At 38.2% G+C, this 22158-nt stretch overlaps 1 protein-coding gene and 1 long non-coding RNA gene across 7 annotated transcripts in view; one reads left to right on the plus strand and one right to left on the minus strand.

The window, feature by feature from the left end:
* Nucleotides 1-20801, minus strand: part of LOC129035801 (uncharacterized) — a 35676-nt gene extending 14875 nt beyond the window's left edge. Inside the window, exon 1 of the long non-coding RNA XR_008502334.2 lies at nt 20698-20801. This is a non-coding gene — a long non-coding RNA (uncharacterized LOC129035801). The remainder of the gene's footprint in view (nt 1-20697) is intronic.
* The window catches only part of SGMS2 (sphingomyelin synthase 2), a 97020-nt gene that overhangs the window by 54197 nt on the left and 20665 nt on the right, over nt 1-22158 (plus strand). The window contains exon 1 of one of the 6 annotated variants that reach the window (XM_054486666.2): nt 20805-21018. The exons of the other annotated variants lie outside the window; for them this stretch is intronic. The gene's annotated coding sequence lies outside the window, so the exon portion shown is untranslated. Of the gene's footprint in view, nt 1-20804; nt 21019-22158 lie in introns of those variants that run through there. 6 annotated transcript variants of the gene reach the window in all.

Consider the following 22158-nt stretch of genomic DNA (forward strand, 5'->3'; position numbering starts at 1 on the left):
AGAAAATCCATCTTTTTTGTCATTTCATGCTGTTCAGTTACAAGTGTATTTTTAGAGCACAGTTTACACAAATTTTGTTAAACAGTTTGCTTTTCATTAGATAGTTCTTGATCTTGTCTGTAGAAAATTTAGAAATGTAAATGCAAATCAAAACCACAATGAGATACCATCTCACACCAGTTAGAATGGTAATCATTAAAAAGTCAGGAAACAACAGGTGCTGGAGAGGATGTGGAGAAATAGGAACACTTTTACACTGTTGGTGGGACTGTAAACTAGTTCAACCCTTGTGGAAGTCCGTGTGGCAATTCCTCAGGGATCTAGAACTAGAAATACCATTTGACCCAGCCATCCCATTACTGGGTATATACCCAAAGGACTATAAATCATGCTGCTATAAAGACACATGCACACGTATGTTTATTGCGGCACTATTCACAATAGCAAAGACTTGGAACCAACCCAAATGTCCAACAATGATAGACTGGATTAAGAAAATGTGGCACATAGACACCATGGAATACTATGCAGCCGTAAAAAATGATGAGTTCATGTCCTTTGTAGGGACATGGATGAAATTGGAAATCATCATTCTCAGTAAACTATCACAAGGACAAAAAACCAAACACTGCATGTTCTCACTCATAGATGGGAATTGAACAATGAGAACACATAGACACAGGAAGGGGAACATCACACTCTGGGGACTGTTGTGGGGTGGGGGGAGGGGGGAGGGATAGCATTAGGAGATATACCTAATGCTAAATGACGAGTTACTGCGTGCAGCACACCAGCATGGCACATGTATACATATGTAACTAACCTGCACATTGTGCACATGTACCCTAAAACTTAAAGTATAATAATAATAATAAAAAGAAAATTTAGAAATGTGTGTTATTTCAGAGTCACTGCAAAAGTAGTGCTAAGCTGGTAAGTACAACACTTTAAAGGGATAAGTGAGCCCAGAAGTTAATAAGAGGGTATGGGATGTTCCTTGGTTTTCTAGTTCTTTTTATTTATTTATTTATTTATTATTATTATTATACTTTAGGTTTTAGGGTACATGTGCACAATGTGCAGGTTAGTTACATATGTATACATGTGCCATGCTGGTGCGCTGCACCCACTAACTCGTCATCTAGCATTAGGTATATTTCCCAATGCTATCCCTCCCCCCTCCCCCCACCCCACAATAGTCCCCAGAGTGTGATGTTCCCCTTCCTTTGTCCATGTGTTCTCATTGTTCATTTCCCACCTATGAGTGAGAATATGCAGTGTTTGGTTTTTTGTTCTTGCGATAGTTTACTGAGAATGATGATTTCCAGTTTCATCCATGTCCCTACAAAGGACATGAACTCATCATTTTTTATGGCTGCATAGTATTCCATGGTGTCTATGTGCCACATTTTCTTAATCCAGTCTATCATTGTTGGACATTTGGGTTGGTTCCAAGTCTTTGCTATTGTGAATAATGCCGCAATAAACACACGTGTGCATGTGTCTTTATAGCAGCATGATTTATAGTCCTTTGGGTATATACCCAGTAATGGGATGGCTGGGTCAAATGGTATTTCTAGTTCTAGATCCCTGAGGAATAGCCACACTGACTTCCACAATGGTTGAACTAGTTTACAGTCCCACCAACAGTGTAAAAGTGTTCCTATTTCTCCACATCCTCTCCAGCACCTGTTGTTTCCTGACTTTTTAATGATTACCATTCTAACTGGTGTGAGATGGTATCTCATTGTGGTTTTGATTTGCATTTCTCTGATGGCCAGTGATGGTGAGCATTTTTTCATGTGTTTTTTGACTGCATAAATGTCTTCTTTTGAGAAGTGTCTGTTCATGTCCTTTGCCCACTTTTTGATGGGGTTGTTTGTTTTTTTCTTGTAAATTTGTTTGAATTCATTGTAGACTCTGGATATTAGCCCTTTGTCAGATGAGTAGGTTGCGAAAATTTTCTCCCATTTTGTAGGTTGCCTGTTCACTCTGATGGTAGTTTCTTTTGCTGTGCAGAAGCTCTTGAGTTTAATTAGATCCCATTTGTCAATTTTGGCTTTTGTTGCCATTGCTTTTGCTATTTTAGACATGAAGTCCTTGCCCATGCCTATGTCCTGAATAGTAATGCCTAGGTTTTCTTCTAGGGTTTTTATGGTTTTAGGTCTAACATTTAAGTCTTTAATCCATCTTGAATTGATTTTTGTATAAGGTGCAAGGAAGGGATCCAGTTTCAGCTTTCTACATATGGCTAGCCAGTTTTCCCAGCACCATTTATTAAATAGGGAATCCTTTCCCCATTGCTTGTTTTTCTCAGGTTTGTCAAAGATCAGATAGTTGTAGATATGCGGCATTATTTCTGAGGGCTCTGTTCTGTTCCATTGATCTATATCTCTGTTTTGGTACCAGTACCATGCTGTTTTGGTTACTGTAGCCTTGTAGTATAGTTTGAAGTCAGGTAGCATGATGCTTCCAGCTTTGTTCTTTTGCCTTAGGATTGTCTTGGTGATGCAGGCTCTTTTTTGGTTCCATATGAACTTTAAAGTAGTTTTTTCCAATTGTGTGAAGAAAGTCATTGGTAGCTTGATGGGGATGGCATTGAATCTGTAAATTACCTTGGGCAGTATGGCCATTTTCACGATATTGATTCTTCCTGCCCGTGAGCATGGAATGTTCTTCCATTTGTTTGTATCCTCTTTTATTTCCTTGAGCAGTGGTTTGTAGTTCTCCTTGAAGAGGTCCTTCACATCCCTTGTAAGTTGGATTCCTAAGTATTTTATTCTCTTTGAAGCAATTGTGAATGGGAGTTCACTCATGATTTGGCTCTCTGTTTGTCTATTTTTGGTGTATAAGAATGCTTGTGATTTTTGTACATTGATTTTGTATCCTGAGACTTTGCTGAAGTTGCTTATCAGCTTAAGGAGATTTTGGGCTGAGATGATGGGGTTTTCTAGATATACAATCATGTCGCCTGCAAACAGGGACAATTTGACTTCCTCTTTTCCTAATTGAATACCCATTATTTCCTTCTCCTGCCTGATTGCCCTGGCCAGAACTTCCAACACTGTGTTGAATAGGAGTGGTGAGAGAGGGCATCCCTGTCTTGTGCCAGTTTTCAAAGGGAATGCTTCCAGTTTTTGCCCATTCAGTATGATATTGGCTGTGGGTTTGTCATAGATAGCTCTTATTATTTTGAGATACGTCCTTTCAATACTTAATTTATTGAGAGTTTTTAGCATGAAGGGCTGTTGAATTTTGTTGAAGGCCTTTTCTGTATCTATTGAGATAATCATGTGGTTTTTGTCTTTGGTTCTGTTTATATGCTGGATTACATTCATTGATCTGCGTATATTGAACCAGCCTTGCATCCCAGGGATGAAGCCCACTTGATCATGGTGGATAAGCTTTTTGATGTGCTGCTGGATTCGGTTTGCCAGTATTTTATTGAGGATTTTTGAATCAATGTTCATCAAGGATATTGGTCTAAAATTCTCTTTTTTGGTTGTGTCTCTGCCTGGCTTTGGTATCAGGATGATGCTGGCCTCATAAAATGAGTTAGGGAGGATTCCCTCTTTTTCTATTGATTGGAATAGTTTCAGAAGGAATGGTACCAGTTCCTCCTTGTACCTCTGGTAGAATTTGGCTGTGAATCCATCTGGTCCTGGACTCTTTTTGGTTGGTAAGCTATTGATTATTGCCACAATTTCAGCTCCTGTTATTGGTCTACTCAGAGATTCAACTTCTTCCTGGTTTAGTCTTGGGAGAGTGTATGTGTTGAGGAATTTATCCATTTCTTCTAGATTTTCTAGTTCATTTGCATAGAGGTGTTTGTAGTATTCTCTGATGGTAGTTTGTATTTCTGTGGGATCGGTGGTGATATCCTCTTTATCATTTTTTATTGCATCTATTTGATTCTTCACTCTTTTTTTTCTTTATTAGTCTTGCTAGTGGTCTATCAATTTTGTTGATCCTTTCAAAAAACCAGCTCCTGGATTCATTAATTTTTTGAAGGGTTTTTTTGTGTCTCTATTTCCTTCAGTTCTGCTCTGATTTTAGTTATTTCTTGCCTTCTGCTAGCTTTTGAATGTGTTTGCTCTTGCTTTTCTAGTTCTTTTAATTGTGATATTAGGGTGTCAATTTTGGATCTTTCTTGCTTTCTCTTGTGGGCATTTAGTGCTATAAATTTCCCTCTACACACTGCTTTGAATGCGTCCCAGAGATTCTGGTATGTTGTGTCTTTGTTCTCGTTGGTTTCAAAGAACATCTTTATTTCTGCCTTCATTTCGTTATGTACCCAGTAGTCATTCAGGAGCAAGTTGTTCAGTTTCCATGTAGTTGAGCAGTTTTGAGTGAGATTCTTAATCCTGAGTTCTAGCTTGATTGCACTGTGATCTGAGAGATAGTTTGTTATAATTTCTGTTCTTTTACATTTGCTGAGGAGAGCTTTACTTCCAACTATGTGGTCAATTTTGGAACAGGTGTGGTGTGGTGCTGAAAAAAATGTATATTCTGTTGATTTGGGGTGGAGAGTTCTGTAGATGTCTATTAGGTCCGCTTGGTGCAGAGCTGAGTTCAATTCCTGGGTATCCTTGTTGACTTTCTGTCTCGTTGATCTGTCTACTGTTGACAGTGGGGTGTTAAAGTCTCCCATTATGAATGTGTAGGAGTCTAAGTCTCTTTGTAGGTCACTCAGGACTTGGTTTATGAATCTGGGTGCTCCTGTATTGGGTGCATATATATTTAGGATAGTTAGCTCTTCATGTTGAATTGATCCCTTTACCATTATGTAATGGCCTTCTTTGTCTCTTTTGATCTTTGTTGGTTTAAAGTCTGTTTTATCAGAGACTAGGATTGCAACCCCTGCCTTTTTTTGCTTTCCATTTGCTTGGTAGATCTTCCTCCATCCTTTTATTTTGAGCCTATGTGTGTCTCTGCACGTGAGATGGGTTTCCTGAATACAGCACACTGATGGGTCTTGACTCTATCCAATTTGCCAGTCTGTGTCTTTTATTGGAGCATTTAGTCCATTTACATTTAAAGTTAATATTGTTATGTGTGAATTTGATCCTGTTATTATGATGTTAGCTGGTTATTTTGCTCGTTAGTTGATGCATTTTCTTCCTAGTCTCGATGGTCTTTACATTTTAGCATGATTTTGCAGCGGCTGGTACTGGTTGTTCCTTTCCATGTTTAGCTCTTCCTTCAGGAGCTCTTTTAGGGCAGGCCTGGTGGTGACAAAATCTCTCAGCGTTTGCTTGACTGTAAAGGATTTTATTTCTCCTTCACTTATGAAGCTTAGTTTGGCTGGATATGAAATTCTGGGTTGAAAATTATTTTCTTTAAGAATGTTGAATATTGGCCCCCACTCTCTTCTGGCTTGTAGAGTTTCTGCTGAGAGATCTGCTGTTAGTCTGTGGGCTTCCCTTTGAGGGTAACCCGACCTTTCTCTCTGGCTGCCCTTAACATTTTTTCCTTCATTTCAACTTTGGTGAATCTGACAATTATGTGTCTTGGAGTTGCTCTTCTGGAGGAGTATCTTTGTGGTGTTCTCTGTATTTCCTGAATCTGAATGTTGGCCTGCCTTGCTAGATTGGGGAAGTTCTCCTGGATAATATCCTGCACAGTGTTTTCCAACTTGGTTCCATTCTCCCCGTCACTTCAGGTACACCAATCAGACATAGATTTGGTCTTTTCACATAGTCCTATATTTCTTGGAGGCTTTGCTCATTTCTTTTTATTCTTTTTTCTCTAAACTTCCCTTTTCGCTTCATTTCATTCATTTCATCTTCCATCGCTGATACCCTTTCTTCCAGTTGATGGCATCGGCTCCTGAGGCTTCTGCATTCTTCACGTAGTTCTCGAGCCTTGGTTTTCAGCTCCATCAGCTCCTTTAAGCACTTCTCTGTATTGGTTATTCTAGTTATACATTCTTCTACATTTTTTTCAAAGTTTTCAACTTCTTTGCCTTTGGTTTGAATATCCTTCCGTAGCTTGGAGTAATTTGATCGTCTGAAGCTTTCTTCTCTCAGCTCGTCAAAGTCATTCTCCATCAAGCTTTGTTCCGTTGGTGGTGAGGAACTGCGTTCCTTTGGAAGAGGAGAGGTGCTCTGCTTTTTAGAGTTTCCAGTTTTTCTGCTCTGTTTTTTCCCCATCTTTGTGGTTTTATCTACTTTTGGTCTTTGATGATGGTGATGTACAGATGGGTTTTTGGTGTGGATGTCCTTTCTGTTTGTTAGTTTTCCTTCAACAGACAGGACCCTCAGCTGCAGGTCTGTTGGAGTACCCGGCCGTGTGAGGTGTCAGTCTGCCCCTTCTGGGGGGTGCCTCCCAGTTAGGCTGCTCGGGGGTCAGGGGTCAGGGACCCACTTGAGGAGGCAGTCTGCCCGTTCTCAGATCTCCAGCTGCGTGCTGGGAGAACCACTGCTCTCTTCAAAGCTGTCAGACAGGGACATTTAAGTCTGCAGAGGTTACTGCTGTCTTTTTGTTTGTCTGTGCCCTGCCCCCAGATGTGGAGCCTACAGAGGCAGGCAGGCCTCCTTGAGCTGTGGTGGGCTCCACCCAGTTCGAGCTTCCCAGCTGCTTTGTTTACCTAAGCAAGCCTGGGCAATGGCGGGCGCCCCTCCCCCAGCCTCGCTGCCACCTTGCAGTTTGATCTCAGACTGCTGTGCTAGCAATCAGCGAGACTCCATGGGCGTAGGACCCTCTAAGCCAGGTGTGGGATATAATCTCCTGGTGCACCGTTTTTTAAGCCCGTTGGAAAAGCGCAGTATTCGGGTGGGAGTGACCCGATTTTCCAGGTGCCGTCTGTCACCCCTTTCTTTGACTAGGAAAGGGAACTCCCTGACCCCTTGCGCTTCCCAAGTGAGGCAATGCCTCACCCTTCTTTGGCTCGCGCATGGTGCGCGCACCCACTGACCTGTGCCCACTGTCTGGCACTCCCTAGTGAGATGAACCCGGTACCTCAGATGGAAATGCAGAAATCACCTGTCTTCTGCGTCGCTCACGCTGGGAGCTGTAGACCGGAGCTGTTTCTATTCAGCCATCTTGGCTCCTCCCCTCAGTTTTCTAGTTCTTTAGAAATAATTTATCGTGATGGGCTATTTTTTTGTTTTTCGAGACCCAGTCTCACTCTGTTGCCCAGGCTGGAGTGCAGTGGCACCATCTCATCTCACTGCAACCTCTGCCTCCCAGGTTCAAGTGATTCTCATGCCTCAGCTTCTCGAGTACCTGGGATTACAGGTACACCCCACCATGGCTAATTTTTGTATTTTTAGGAGAGACAGGGTTTTGTCATGTTGCCCAGGCTGGTCTCAAACTCCTGGGCTCAAGTGATCCACCTGCCTCAGCTTCCCAAAGTGCTGGGATTATAGGCGTGAGCCACCGCACCTGGTGGGCTATACCTTTTTTAACAGCTTAATTGAGTGATAACTCAATATCATAAAATTAAATTGTTTTAAGGGTAAAATGAAATGATTTTTAATAAACTTACAGAATTATGCAACCATCATTACTAATTTTAGAACATTTCTGTAACCCAAAAAGAAACTTCCAGCCCACTTGCAGTCACTGCCATTCTCACCTGCATTCTCAGATAACCACTAATTTCTTTGTATCTCTGTTTGTTAGGCCGTATCTTTCTCTTCTTATAAAAACTGGGTATAGAACCAAAGTAGTGCAATCTGCCTTAATATGGGATGGAAAATAAGTACCAGAAATCAAAATATCTGCCCTCTACCCAAGCATATCTCCCCTGAAGTTCAGAAGTACAGCTACTAGTAGCTAATTTTTCAATTATATCTTTTACCTGAATTTTTTTTTTTTTTTACCAAGCCATTCTCAGAAGAAAGTGTCACCAAGATACTGTCAAGCTTTCCCATTTCCCAAATTAAAAATCCTATCATACTAAAAAAGATGTAGAACTTAGTGGCAGTATAAAAACTTGTAATGATCTGACAAGGACTCTTTTCAATGTTACTTTTGTTGGGAAAGTATTTCAGAAATACATGATAACTTTTTGGTAAGCAGTGGATCTTGTGTCAGTTTTCAAGAACTTGTTAGTAAAAATACTTAACAAATTTTGTGGGTGCTTCTGAAATAGAATCCCATCACTCACAAAGCACCCTCACATCCACAAGCATATTGGTACCTCCCCATTTTGGCTGGAAAGAATTTTACAAACAAGTTAGTCTCGAACACTGTTAATAAGAAAAAGCTGGCCGGGTGCAATGGCTCACACCTGTAATTGCAGCACTTTAGGAGGCTGAGATGGGTGAATTACTTGAGGCCAGAGGTTCGAGACCAACCTGGCCAACAAGGCAAAACCCCATTTCTACTAAAAATACAAAAATTAGCTGGGCATGATGGCATGCCTGTAATCCCACCTACGCGGGAGGCTGAGGCATGAAGATCGCTTGAACCTGGGAGGCTGAGATTACAGTGAGCCAAGATCGTGCCACTGCACTCCAACCTAGGTGACATAGCCAGACTGTCTCAAAGAAAAAAAAAAAAAGAAAAAGGTAAGATGTCTTGGTATTTAGGAAAAACTTTATCGGCATGAGATTTCTTAGCTAAACTGGATGCTGTTAACATAAAATTATATACCCACCTGTATTACAGATTTAATATGGTAGCTTATTAGTAACGTTAATTAAATGGCAGATATGGGTGATAGGGAAATTTTTAACAGGCTCCTTTTCTTTTTTTCCCCACAATAGCGGTGAATTATAAGTTAAATTTTTTTCTAAGTTTATATGGATTTTTACAAAATTATAAAGACTGAAGAATTGCCTCTATTGCAGTCTAGGAAACCTCAGCACCATGCAATATACCAGATAACAAACCTGTACCCCCGATCTAAAATAAAAGTTGAAATTTAAGAAATGAAAAAAAAACAAGTTCATAATTGATTGTTCTTAATCTTTTTCACGGATGCTATTGTTGACCTTTTCATATGGAATGGTACTAGAGGCAGTGGTATACCATTTAGGAACAGAGGCTCCTGAGGTCAGATTCCTAGTTAAATCTAGGCTCTGCTACTTCCTCTCTGACCTTGGGCAACATACATCATCTCAATTTCTTTCTTTTTTTTTTTTTTTTTTTTAATGGGTACAAAGTAGGTGTATATATTTATGGGGTACGTGAGATATTCTGATACAGGCATACAGTGTGTAATAATCAAATCAGGGTAAATGGGGTATCCATCACCTCAAGCATTCATCACTTATTTCTGTTATAAACATTTCAGTTATAATTTTAGTTATTTTTAAAGGTACAATAAATTATTGTTGACTGTAGTCACCCTGTTCTATCAAATACCAGAACTTACTCATTCTATCTAACTATATTTTTTTACCCATTAACCATCTGTACTTCACCCGCCCTGCCACCCACCACTACTCTTCCCAGCCTCTGGTAACCATCTTTCTACCTCTATCACCATAAGTTCAATTGTTTTAATTTTTAGCTCCCACAAATGAGTGGGAACACGTGAAGTTTGTCTTTTTGTGCCTGGCTTATTTCAATTAATGTAATGTCTTCCAGTTCCATCCATGTTGCAAATGATGAGATCCTATTCTTTTTTATGGCTGAATAGTACTCCATTGTGTATATGTACTACATTTTCTTCATCCATCCATCAGTGGACACTTATGTTGCTTCCAAATCTTGCCTATTGTGAATAATGTTGCAATAAACATGGGAGTGCAGATATCTCTTTGATATGCTGATTTTCTTTCTTTTGGATATATTCCCAGCAGTGGGATAGCTGGATCATATGGTAGTTCTATTTTTAGTTTTCTGAGGAACCTCCATACTGTTCTCCATAGTGGCTTTACTATGGAGCATTCGTTATTGCCTATCTTTTGGATAGCTTTACTATAGGCATTCGTTATTGCCTATCTTTTGGATAGAAGCTGTTTTAACTGGGGTGAGATGATATCTCATTGTAGTTTTGATTTGTATTTCTGTGATGATCATTGATGTTAAGCACTTTTCATATAGCTGTTTGCCATTTGTCTGTCTTTTGAGAAATGTCTATTTGGAACTTTTGTTTATTTTTTTACTCAGACTATTAGATTTTTTCCTGTTGTTTGAGCTCCTTATATATTCTGATTATTAATCTCTTGTCAGATGGATCGTTTGTAAATATTTTCTCCCATTCTGTGGGTTGTCCCTTCACTTTGATTGTTTCAATTTAAAAAAAAATCTGGCTAACAATATTTCCTAGAGTTGTTATAGTGATTAATTAGATAATACAGAAGCATAGTACCTGCCATGTAAATAAGATTTGCTGAGAACTATTATGTTGTGACTATTTTATTCTACAAGTTGATTTTTTTAATGGCTTTATAGTGACAACAGAGTTTTCTTTTTTAAGGTCTAAGAAAGCTCTTGTGTCTGTTAAGAAATTCAGCAGATTGTTTCAACTGATATTCAATTCAATAAAATTCTGTGTCAAGACCTAGTTTTTCTTAAACCTTTAAGTTCAATGTATAAATGTCTATTATTCATTATCGCAGTTTATAAATGCAGGAACATGCTTTTTTTGATCAATGTTTTGCATCTATCTTGAACAGATTAAATTCTTTTAAATATTAAAACTATAATAAACTGTAGATAAAAATCTCTTAATTTTAAAATTATATTTATACATTTAATATATCTTAAACACTTTATATGCACCACAAGGCACACTTACAAATCTGGAACACAAAGCATTTCTATGCCTTTCTACTGGAACCCATGTCTATGCTCAGTAGCCTCTGCAGCTGCCGTCAATGAGCTTCAGATCTGAACTGCCATCCCTGCACCTTTTTCTGTGCCATGAGTATCGATCACATGGCCTTTTCCCATTTTTTTAAACTATAACCTTTGATATGAATTATTGAGATTCTACAGTTTCTATTAAGTTTGAAGTTGCTTCTTAATTTGATACTTCCTTTTTTATTTTTGAAATAGAGTCTTGCTCTGTCACCCAGTCTGGAGCACAGTGGTGCAATCTCAGCTCACTGCAACCTCTGCCTCCCAGGTTGGAGGGATTCTTGTGCTTCAGCCTCCCAAGTAGCTGGGACTACAGGCATGTGCCACCATGCCCAGCTAATTTTTTGTATTTTTAGTAGAGATAGGGTTTTGTCATGTTGGCCAGGCTGGTCTCAAACTACTGACCTCAGGTGATCTGCCTACCTCAGCACTGTTTTCTTCTTATATAGTATTTATATATCTGTCTTGCAGTTTTATAGTTACTATGGTATCATACATTATGTGTAATATTAAGGTAACCATAATTCATTTAGCTAACCCCATGTTCTTAGATATTAGATTATTTCCAATTTTCCCTTATATGTAACTGTTGAAAATATGCTTGTAAAAATGTTTTGTACATCTAATCTAATTCCTTTAAGATAAAGTTATAAAATAGGAGAACTGAATAAAAATGCCATTCAAACCCAATTTAAAAGCCTATGTAAAAAATCATTATTCTTGCTGCACTATCTACAAATAATTAGGCCAAGTATAATAAAGCAAACCAGTCCTACCATGATTTGTCTTTAGTAAAAATGGGGAACTGGAGAGAGAAAAATTATGTTTCAAAAACTATAGTACACTTGTTAGATTCTAGTCTTGCCTAATGTTTTTCAATTTTTAATATTTTCTACAGTTTGGACTGAATTCTAATTTTTCTTGGCTAGAAGTCTTCAAAATAATGTTTTCAATATTTTTTCTTCTTTTTTCCCCATTTTTCCCCATTTTTCCTAATTTGAAGTCACTGAAAACTAAGCTGTGCTTTCATAAAGCCCTGTGAACTGAAGCTAGACAACTTAAACTTCAGAAGAAAATAACAACCTATTTATATTCATAAGCCACTTTCATACATGCCTACTAATGTATGGACTTCAGAGTAATGTGATCTATATTGATTTTCCAGGATTATTTTGTTTGTTGTTGTTTTTCTCCCTTCCTTCCCCTATATTCTCTTCATAGGACATGAAACTTCACAACCTTCTAAAAATGAGCTTTCCTAATAACTCAGGGCCTACCCATCTAGGAACAAAGCATCCTAGCCATGAGAGATAAGATGAAACCTGAGCCCGGAGACTTTTTCTTCTAAAATGCTTTCTCCAAAAGATTTAAACAAAGGGGGGGGAAATGTGAAAGGAAAATATCTCTGGGCCCCAAAATCACTAAGCTAAAGGGAAAAGTCAAGCTGGGAACTGCTTAGGGCAAACCTGCCTCCCATTCTCACACATCTGCTCACTGAGATAAATGCATAACTTATTGCCTCTTCTGGAGAGGCTAATCAGAAACCCAAAAGAATGCAACCATTTATCCCTTATCTACCTATGACCTGGAAGCCCCCTCCCTGCTTTGAGTTGTCCCACCTTTCCAGACCGAACCAATGTTCATCTTACATATGTTGATTGATGTCTCATGTCCCCCTAAAATGTATGAAACCAAACTGTGCTATGACCACCTTGAGCACATGTCATCAAGACCTCCTGAGGCTGTGTCATGGGTGTGCATCCTCAACCTTGGCAAAATAAACTTTCTAAATTAACTGAGACCTATCTCAGGTTTTCAGGGTTCACACTATAGTTATCCTTTCCTACCAGTGTCTGGGAAAGCAAAAAAAGCCACAATAGTTCCTCTCTCAGTGGATGGCAATTTCATTAGTTCATTTGTTTTAGGTACTATGCCGGAGTGCAAAGCATATGCCAAGCCTTCTGAGTCTTCTTACCTTGCAAAATACTGAAAGTTAACCTAGATAATACTGAAAAAATTAAAGATCTCTATAGATTCATCTCCCTTTAGAAGGCAAATGGCAAACTCTGAACCTTCCAGTACGCTGCTAGTGTTTTGTTACATTTTTTTTTAACTAAGCATGATTTATTCCAGAAATGTAAGGAAGATTTAAAATTAGAAAATGATTGTAATAAAATGCATCACAAACATGTTTAAAAGGAAAAGACATTATTATCTGGAGTGAAGCCAAAATTGCATTTGGTAAAACTCAGTATCCAATTGATGTTGCAAGGGAAAAATATTCAGTATTTTATTTTAATAGAAGTATGTATAGTTAGGCTTTTTTAATGTCAATATCACACAATTTTAGCTGTGTAATATATGTTCTAATACCTAGTGGAAAAAGTCTTCTGCTGCTTTCATTTTCACTCCTAAATGAGATTTAGAATCTTTTTGTCAAATTACAAGAAAACACATTCATAGACACCGTTGTGCTTCTGTGTTTTACTTCTACATCTCTACTTTTTAATATTGTTCTAGCCAATTCAGCCAAGAAAATAAAAAGAAAACAGGCAGGTAATGACTAAAAGGCAGAGAAGAATATATATGTGAAAATAACTAAAACATACAATATTAAACTGGAAGGTTAGATTTTGTTTACAAGTTAAAAACACAGTATCCTTATAGAATCAGTAATAACCAGTTAGAAAACCTAATAAAAATATGATCACTTACTTGACTATTGGTTACTGATGTAGCCACTACAACAAAGGCAAAAATGGCCTCAAATTTTAATAATTAAAATAAATGTTCAGAACTTATTTGAAGAAAGCTATAAAAATTAGCTGATGTGGATATAAGCAAGCATAAAGCTATACTATATTCATACATGGGAAGCTGAGGTTATTATACCAGTAAAGATTTGATGTTGCCATACTATATAATGTGAGTCATTTCCTTCTAATAATGCCAATAGAATTTTTCCTGTAGTCTGATAAAATGATTCTAAAGTTCATCAGAGAGTAAAAATGGTAGCAGCAGCAGGTTTACACCACTAGGTTACATTACATAACTAATACAGCACCTTTGTTTTTTGTTTTTTTTTTTCTTGGAGACAGCGTCTCCATCACCCAGGCTGGAATGCAGTGGTGTGATCACTGCTCACTGCAGCCTCAACCTTTTGGGCTCAAGTAATCCTCTAACCTTAGCCTCTCAAGTAGCTGGGACTACAGGTGCACCACCACACCCAGCTAATTTTTTTTTGTTTTTTTTTTTTTTGTAAATGCAGGGTTTTGCCATGTTGCCCAGACTAGTCTTGAACTCCTGGGCTCAAATGACCTCCTGCCTTGGCCTCCAAAGTACTGAAATTACAGGCATGAGCCACCACATCAATAGAAGGAATCTCAGATAAGACTTTTTTAAAACCAAGCCCAGCCATGGATTTGTGTCATCAAATACCTGTGAATTGGGTGATTCTCTGCTCTTGAGGTTCTAAGATAAAACTTGGAGCTCCTAGGCCTGTCAGAAAGTGACATTCTTTACTTATCACAGGTCAGGAACCCTGCACAGGGACTGTGTAGACAAGTATGAGGCCAGTTTTCCCAAGAGGCTTTTATTGGCTCCATAAGTCAAGTTTGATTCTTTAAAGGAAAGCACACCATTCCAGCCTAAGCCTTGGTAAAATAACCAGTTTCTCCAGTTGTGTCCTGTTATAAATGAAAACAGATTCTTATTGCACTTATGCAAATAACTGTATTGCCGTAAGTTAAGAATACAAATAGTTGCCAATAGTTTCCAAATTCTTGAGAAATCAGGTAGAGAGAAAACAAATATGCTCCACATTTTGTTCACAGGAGTATACTTTACTCAATTGTTAAAAGCTGTAAATAGCTTAAAAGTTTTCCTGACTCTGAAAAACAAAGGATGAGCAGGTTTTAAACAAAAAAAGTTAAAAAGATTATTTTAGACTTCTATTAGTTTAGTCCATGCAGTTAATTCCTTTTCTGCTTAATATTCATGAACATTTCAGCTCTTCATGAGTCCTGAAAGTTTTTCCTCTATTCTGATGTCACAGTCTCCAAAGTTATCAGAAACCTGCATTCAGGAGCACCTGTAAGGGTTTTATAGCTGATTATAAAACCACCTTCTAGAGGACCAAAATAAGACAATTTTCTGTGGATGACAAAACGTTTTAGGGCAGCCATAGTCAAAGACACAATTAGCAAGGAAATTTGTTACCTCTGTGGCACACAATAATTTAACATAACAATTATAATTATTACTGATAATGTACATTAAGTCATATCAGAATTATGGAAGTTTCCCATAATTTTAGAACACATACCAATAGCATATTTATACAAATACAGCCCAAAGAAAACCAAACATCATTTTATATTTGACAATGCTTTCTGCATAATTTTTATACTAAAGCCAAATATGTCATTTTTGGACTTTAGGGAACCTAATATCTTAAAGGATTAATTAGGTAAGAAAAAGACATACTTTATAATTTGATTTGGAAAGTTTGTCACATATCAAAAGTTTAAAACACTTGATATCACAAAATAGGATCACAGGTCATTGTAAAATAAGTCATTTCATTTAACCGAAGTGATAACACAACGATAAAAAGGCAAAACCTTCATTCTTTGGGAAAGGAGACTTAATTTTCCAAACAATAAGCCTGAATAAAAACAGCATGAAGCCTATTAAATTTGTTTTTCAAAATTTCATAAACCATAAAATTTTAATTTTGACCATAAAATAAAACTTCCATAAGCCTTTTATAACCTTTATAACCTTTATTAAGGAGTCAGTTAATGCTTCAAGAAAACCTTGTTAATCAGACACAGGGACCCATATGCTTGTCTTGCATCAGTGTGTCTTTGACATTGATGATTAATTTGTAGAGAAACTGAACTTATCTCTCAAAATCAGTTCCTACAGTCTCATACGCCCACCTCTTCCACGATAGTTCCTGGGCCTTGAGGAGTTGAATAGCTTTAATTTCTAGCCCAGTGTCTTAGGAGTGCAGTTTATTTTGATTGGCATCTTCTACCTGGCCTGAAGATGGGGTTTAATTGCTGTCAGTATTTAAAATTTAACAGGACTTGGTGTCCTTTTCAGACACCAGAGTCAAAGGCCTGTAACTCAATGTCACAAGTACCTTAAAAGCACATACAAAGAGATACATGGATGCAATAACCTTAATTAAAAAAAAAAACTTTTAATCTCAGTTTTTTCCTAAGCAAACCAAAACTTAATAATATGACAATTTGATAATATAAAAGTTTATTTTTAAACCCTCTCATTGTGACTTACACAGACCGTTCATGACATGCTTGGACTTTCTGGTTTGTCCTGAACATCCCTCTTTCTTAAACAACCAGTCATTCTACTCTAGGACTAAATTCTTTCTCATATGAAGAATCTCATACAAAATTATTTTTCATTTGAAATTATTTCTCTTTAAGCCTTCTTACCAAAAACAAAAATTATTTTTATAACTTTCTCTACATCTCTCGTATTTCCTGGTTCATTTTACCTTGTTTTATACATAACCTTTAAATAAGCTTTGAATTAGACAAAAATTGTTCACCGTTTTTTAAAAGGACACACTTTTTTTTAAGAAAGAATGTTTTCCTACAAATATATTTTATTGGAAAATACCCAAATAATGAAATACCTATTATTTAATTTAATATAACTTTAGATTCTAAATTATGACCTGTTTGTCTACAATTATTTATCCTATTACCTTTACCTAATTACTTTAATTGTTTACATAGATTATTTATGAAAACTGTGATAGTCATCATTTAAAGTTTTGGAACCACCATTGCAAAACTGTAACTGAAACAGTGAAAAAGATTTAAACTAACTGACTCCATCTTGCTTTTAACCTCCAAGCTGTCCTTGTTCATTCCTGGGTGTAGGCCAAACTAATTGGGACCTTAGCTTATAGTTTAGCTTTGAAACAAAGACAGTAACAGTCCTTTCTCAGAACAAACCTCAGTCCATGTGGACTAAACTGCCCAAAGCCACAAGATTAGAAGTTATAGTAATCTTACTAAATTCAAGATGTAGCTATTTTTTTTATTAAACCAATATCAATGTCTTGTTTATTAAAGGTTACACAAGGAAAGTTCATTCAGCTTTGGGCTAGGTTCATAGTTTTATAACCCCCATGTCAAATTTTGACACCTTATAGTATTTGGCAGGGATAAGTATGAAATTGCTTGATTAATAAATGCAAACAAGAATGTATGCTGGAAATTCTTAAGACATTTCTAATATTACTTTACCAATAATTTTAAAGCTAGCTTATTTATTAAAGATTTCACTTAAGTTCCATAAACTTGAAAAAGCATTTGATTAGTCTCTTATTTTTTCCCTGATAAACTATTTGATTCCGTTGCTTTTTTCTTTAAGCCAATTAATTAGAGCTTTTTAATTTATTTTCAGTAGTGAAACATTGTGTACACAACATATAAATGCATAGACATATTAGGCATGCCAATAGAAACACATCTTAGATTCATAAAAAAACATTTTTTTCCTATCCTAGATTTTCCAGATTTTGATAACCTGTTTCACAACCTTAGGTAGTTGTCAGCTAAATAGCCTTAAATTTGCATATTAAAGGAAACAACTCAGGTGAAAATCAAATAGCAAAATTTGCATCATAAGATACAGAGAGAAAAAGTCTAGAGGGAGATTAAAGATGGATGCCAAATTGAACATAAAATTATAAAAATCTATCATAGGATTGCATAAGGAGACCAATTTTATTTAGAGACTATCTATCTTTTAACCAGATCTCTGAGCCCTGGGCAGAGCCCACACTGAATCCTGGGTTTCCAAAAAGGGAGAATTTTTATGAGGCCAGACCATGTGATGTTTTTATGGTTCACTTAAAAAAAATTTTTTTAAAACAAAGACATTTCTAAGCGTCTAAACTACACTTTTCTTTAAAAACCCAAGAGTAGCCTCTGTTGCAATAACTATTTTAGTCAATAAATCAGGTAACAATATAAAAGCAAGCAGTTTAAAAGCTGAGATGAACTTGTCTGTTTACACTCTTCAAGTTCCATAAGGAGAAACAGGTTTCTCCCTGAAAGGGAGTCTTATGTCTTCTCCATTTTCTTTAAGGAACCCCAGGCTATTATAAACTATTTTAGGTCCCTCATGCAGCAGAGGGTGAAAGAGAAAGGAGAGACAGCAGAAGTAAATGAAGAAAACAGAATCCAGTCAACTGAGAAGAAAAAATTTTAAAAAAGGGCGCTAGACATGGTGGTTCACACCTATAATCCCAGCACTTTGGGAGGCCAAGGCAGGTGGATCAACTGAGGTCAGGAGTTCAAGACCAGCCTGGCCAACATGGTGAAACGTCGTCTGTACTAAAAATACAAAAATTAGCTGGGTGTGGTGGTGCGTGCGTGTAATCCCAGCTACTTGGGAGACTGGGGCAGGAGAATCCCTTGAATCCAGGAGGTGGAGGTTGCAGTGAGCCAAGATCACACGACTGCACTCCAGCCTGGACAACAGAGCAAGACTCCACCTCAAAAAAAAGGGCAAAGTCCTAGGGGAGAAAAAAGGAATAAAAACATGAAGGCCTTTTAAATACAAACACACGTAAACATACAGACACACATCTTGGATGGTAGTTTTCAATTAAACTGACTTTAACCATTGAGTTCCTTTAAAAAAACAACTCTTTAAATCTCATTTCCATATTTCACGAACTAGGACAAATTGCCGCTATTTCAGAAGTACCGAGTATCAAACCAGAAAGGGCTTGATTTAGGAAACAAAACTCAGGCTGTCATGGTGGAGGAAAAAAGGCAGAACTTTAGCTATTGAAATGCAGCGTGGGGTGACTGCCTTTGCTTTCAGTTTGACCTGGCTAGGAAAAAGGTGGCTTTGTTATGTAAATAAAGCCTCTTAAGTAGTCAAAATAAAAAATCTTTCCTTTTTTTCTTTTTTTCCTTTTTCTGGCTGTTTTTCTCCCCCCCATTATACCACCTTACCATACTACCTTTTTTGTGTGTGTCTATGAGAATTTAGCCACTTCAGTGGCCTTGTTCCCCATAATTTGGAACTTTCCTTCAGATTTGATCAAGTCGGATGAAGTTGGTCAAACCCAATGGGAAAAAGACTGAAACAACATCAAAAAGAGAAACAATAAAAAAAACCAGTTAAGCAAAACAAATGATTGCACAACTTATATATGATTACTGAGCGCTCTAATGGTAAAGACATTAAGACCAGCTGGTTGTTAATTTTAACTTTAGCCAAGACAAACCCCAATTTAGTTAGTTATCTAGGGGTTGTTGGGTCTCAGGCTGAAGACTGCTCTCTATCCTAGTGAAGCAGCCTTGTTATCTGGGGTGATACCTGAGGTTCATTGTCTCATGCAGAAGAAATCAAGGACATGGACACACAAGGAGTAAGGTTAAAAGCAGAGGATTAATAGGCAAAAGGAAAGGAAGAACTTTCTCCTGCAGAGAGAGGGGTCCCAAATGGGTTTCTGCTTCCTCAGTGAAATGCAGGTTTTATAGATGGGCTTGAGGAGGTGGTGTTTGATTTACATAGGGCATGAAAGATTGGTTGGACCAGGTGTGCCATTTGCATAAGGGTCTAAAAAGCTGGCTACCCCCACCCTAATCTTTTATTATGCAAATGGATTATCTTCCTGGCCCACACCATATTGCCTCTTTCTTTACACATGGTGACAAAAGGGAAGATGGAGCCTCCACGTTGAACATACCTGGCCCCCAGATAGCCATTTTGTATTGGCACAGCTGCCGGCAGTAACCTGTGCAAGCTTTCAGCTTGCTTATCTATGTTTGCAGCTCAATTTTTCAGGCTGCTCTTCATTAGACAAAAAAAGTTTCTTGGGCTGCTTTCTGTTAGAAGGGAAGCCTTGCCGAGAACTCTTTTACCCTCACTATCTGCCTAAATAACTTCTATCTCCTGTGTCACTAGGAGCAGGGGGTGGGGGAAAAAAACTCCCCTGTTGGAAGGGAAACTCCGTAAAGGAGTTACCTGCCTTCCATCATCATGGAAGCAGGAAAAACTTGCCTTCCTTGTGTTGGAAGCAACTAAAACTCCAAAGAAAAAAAAAAAGGAGTTGTACAGCAAAATAAACTTTAGCTCTCAACCAGAATTGGGGAGATCAGGGATTCTCTGGAATGGGTGCTTCCAGGCCTCAGCAAATTGTCCTATTGGTTTAAGCCATGAAGATAGCCCAAGGTTGAACCAAGCACTGATAGGAGATTTGTTAAAGGTCGGGGCACCTCCACTCAGAATCCCTCTATGGTTACCAAAATGTGAACCCTGAAAATCTGAGACAGGTCTCAGTTAATTTAGAAAGTTTATTTTGCCAAGGTTGAGGTTGCACGCCTATGACACAGCTTCCGGAGGTCTTGAAGACATGTGCCCAAGGTGGTCAGAGCACAGTTTGGTTTCATACATTTTAGGGGGATATGAGACATCAATCAACATATGTAAAATGAACATTGGTTCGGTCTGGAAAGGTGGGACAACTCAAAGTGGGGAGGGGCCTTCCAGGTCATAGGTAGATAAGAGATAAATGGTTGCATTCTTTTGGGTTTCTGATTAGCCTCTCCAAAGAAGGCAATCAGATATGCATTTATCTCCATGAGCAGATGTGTGACTTTGAATAGGATGGGAGGCAGGTTTGCCCTAAGCAGTTCCCAGCTTGACTCTTCCCTTTAGCTGAGTGATTTTGGGACCCGGAGATATTTTCCTTTCAAAATAGGAATGAATATGTTGTGATCATTATCCTGATGACAAGGATGTCATCAGGTCCCCATCATGTGTCCCAAGATTTGTTGACACATGATGAATGTGCTGTGTATATTTAATCTTAATGAAATCCCAAGGAAAATATTAATTTTAACACTAATGACGATAAATGGGCATTGTACTCACATAGTGTTCTTACTCCCAGGGGCACAAAGTTCTTCACAATTAATTATTTCAGTCAGTCATTCTCATAGCAGTCCCATGAGGTGGGTGGCTGAGTGTTTCCTCTTGGAAAAAAAAAAAGAAAAAAGGTTACTAATTGGATTTTCTTCTGTTCCACATTCTGTGTTCTAGAACCAAGTAACTACCTTATAAAGACCATCTGTACATCCACTGTGAAATGGAGTTTCAAAATCACAAGCTTCTTTCACACATGAACGTAAGACTAGGAGCACATATGGAAGAGTAAAGTTGAAGGGAATTTGGATGATGATTTGGCAAGATGCTGTAAGTGGATTAGGCAAGTCTGCTAAAGAGAGACAGGAAAGGCTGTGTTAGTGCTTCGGACCTCCATTAGAAGTAGTAGTTCATGGTGTTGAAGGTTTGTTGTTGAAAATACCTTCTTGAGGCACCTCTTCATTGTCCTTATTCTTCCCACAACATTGTGCCAAGACACTGTCAAGCCTGGGCCTGTCAAAGGCCTGGGCCTTTCTCATCCTGCTGTAATGTATTGATAGCTGGGGGCTCTGCAGAAGGACAAGAGAAAGGTGAGATGTTTATAATTCTCAGTAGTACCTTTTAGCTAGTCTTATGCTCCCTTATCCCCCATTTCTCTACCAGGCCAGCTTTCCACATGCTTTTGCTTTCTCAGAAACAGAGCGTGTGTGTGGACACATCTTGTCCCTGGAGCAGGGAAACAGTACAGCTAAACCTCTCACTTTATCTAGTGATCAGCTCATCCCTCTCCTTCCTTTCACAATATGCCATTCAGTCTTCTCCAGTAGTCTTTCATCATTTTAGTCCTGTCTCTTTGGTTAGACTGCAAGCTCTTTGGCTGAATGTTCAGGTCAGGTGTTTTTCACTCCTTTTAATTTCCCCTACATAGCCTTCAGCACTGGGGCATTTAGTGCACAGTAAACACTTGTGGTTTATCTGTTTGCCACCCATAATTGTAAACAGACATTGCCTGTACATATTGACTGCCATTTTCGCTGTTTTTTTTTTCTTTCATTAAATAAAGGCTTAGCTGTCATCACTTTGAGTTTGTCCTCCTCAGTTTTCCCTGAAGTTACCCTGAAACAGGGGAGGCGGGGGAGCGGGGAGGTCCTTTAAAATGTAGTGGATTGTGCTTAAGTTGAGCAGTGTGTCCAGGGAGAGGACTAATTACGAGGTTTGAAAACCTCATCAGGTGGCTGGTTTCTGTAGCAGGACTAAAAGACTGCTCTCCTAAATTGAGAACAGCTGGGGCTGTGTGCTAGCACGTATAAAAGAGGTGGCAGTGGTGCCCTGTGTCCTAAAGAAGTGTGTGCTCTCTGGAGCCCGTGGAGCTGAAGCCAAAGGTAGTTATCCTCATCTGTGTCGTGGTGGGTGAATCCCCTGAGCTGGTCCTCTGGAGGCCCGTTTCTATTGTTTGGTAGAACTTGTGGT

This window comes from Pongo pygmaeus, chromosome 3, assembly GCF_028885625.2.
Source record: "Pongo pygmaeus isolate AG05252 chromosome 3, NHGRI_mPonPyg2-v2.0_pri, whole genome shotgun sequence".
Lineage (NCBI taxonomy): Eukaryota > Metazoa > Chordata > Mammalia > Primates > Hominidae > Pongo > Pongo pygmaeus.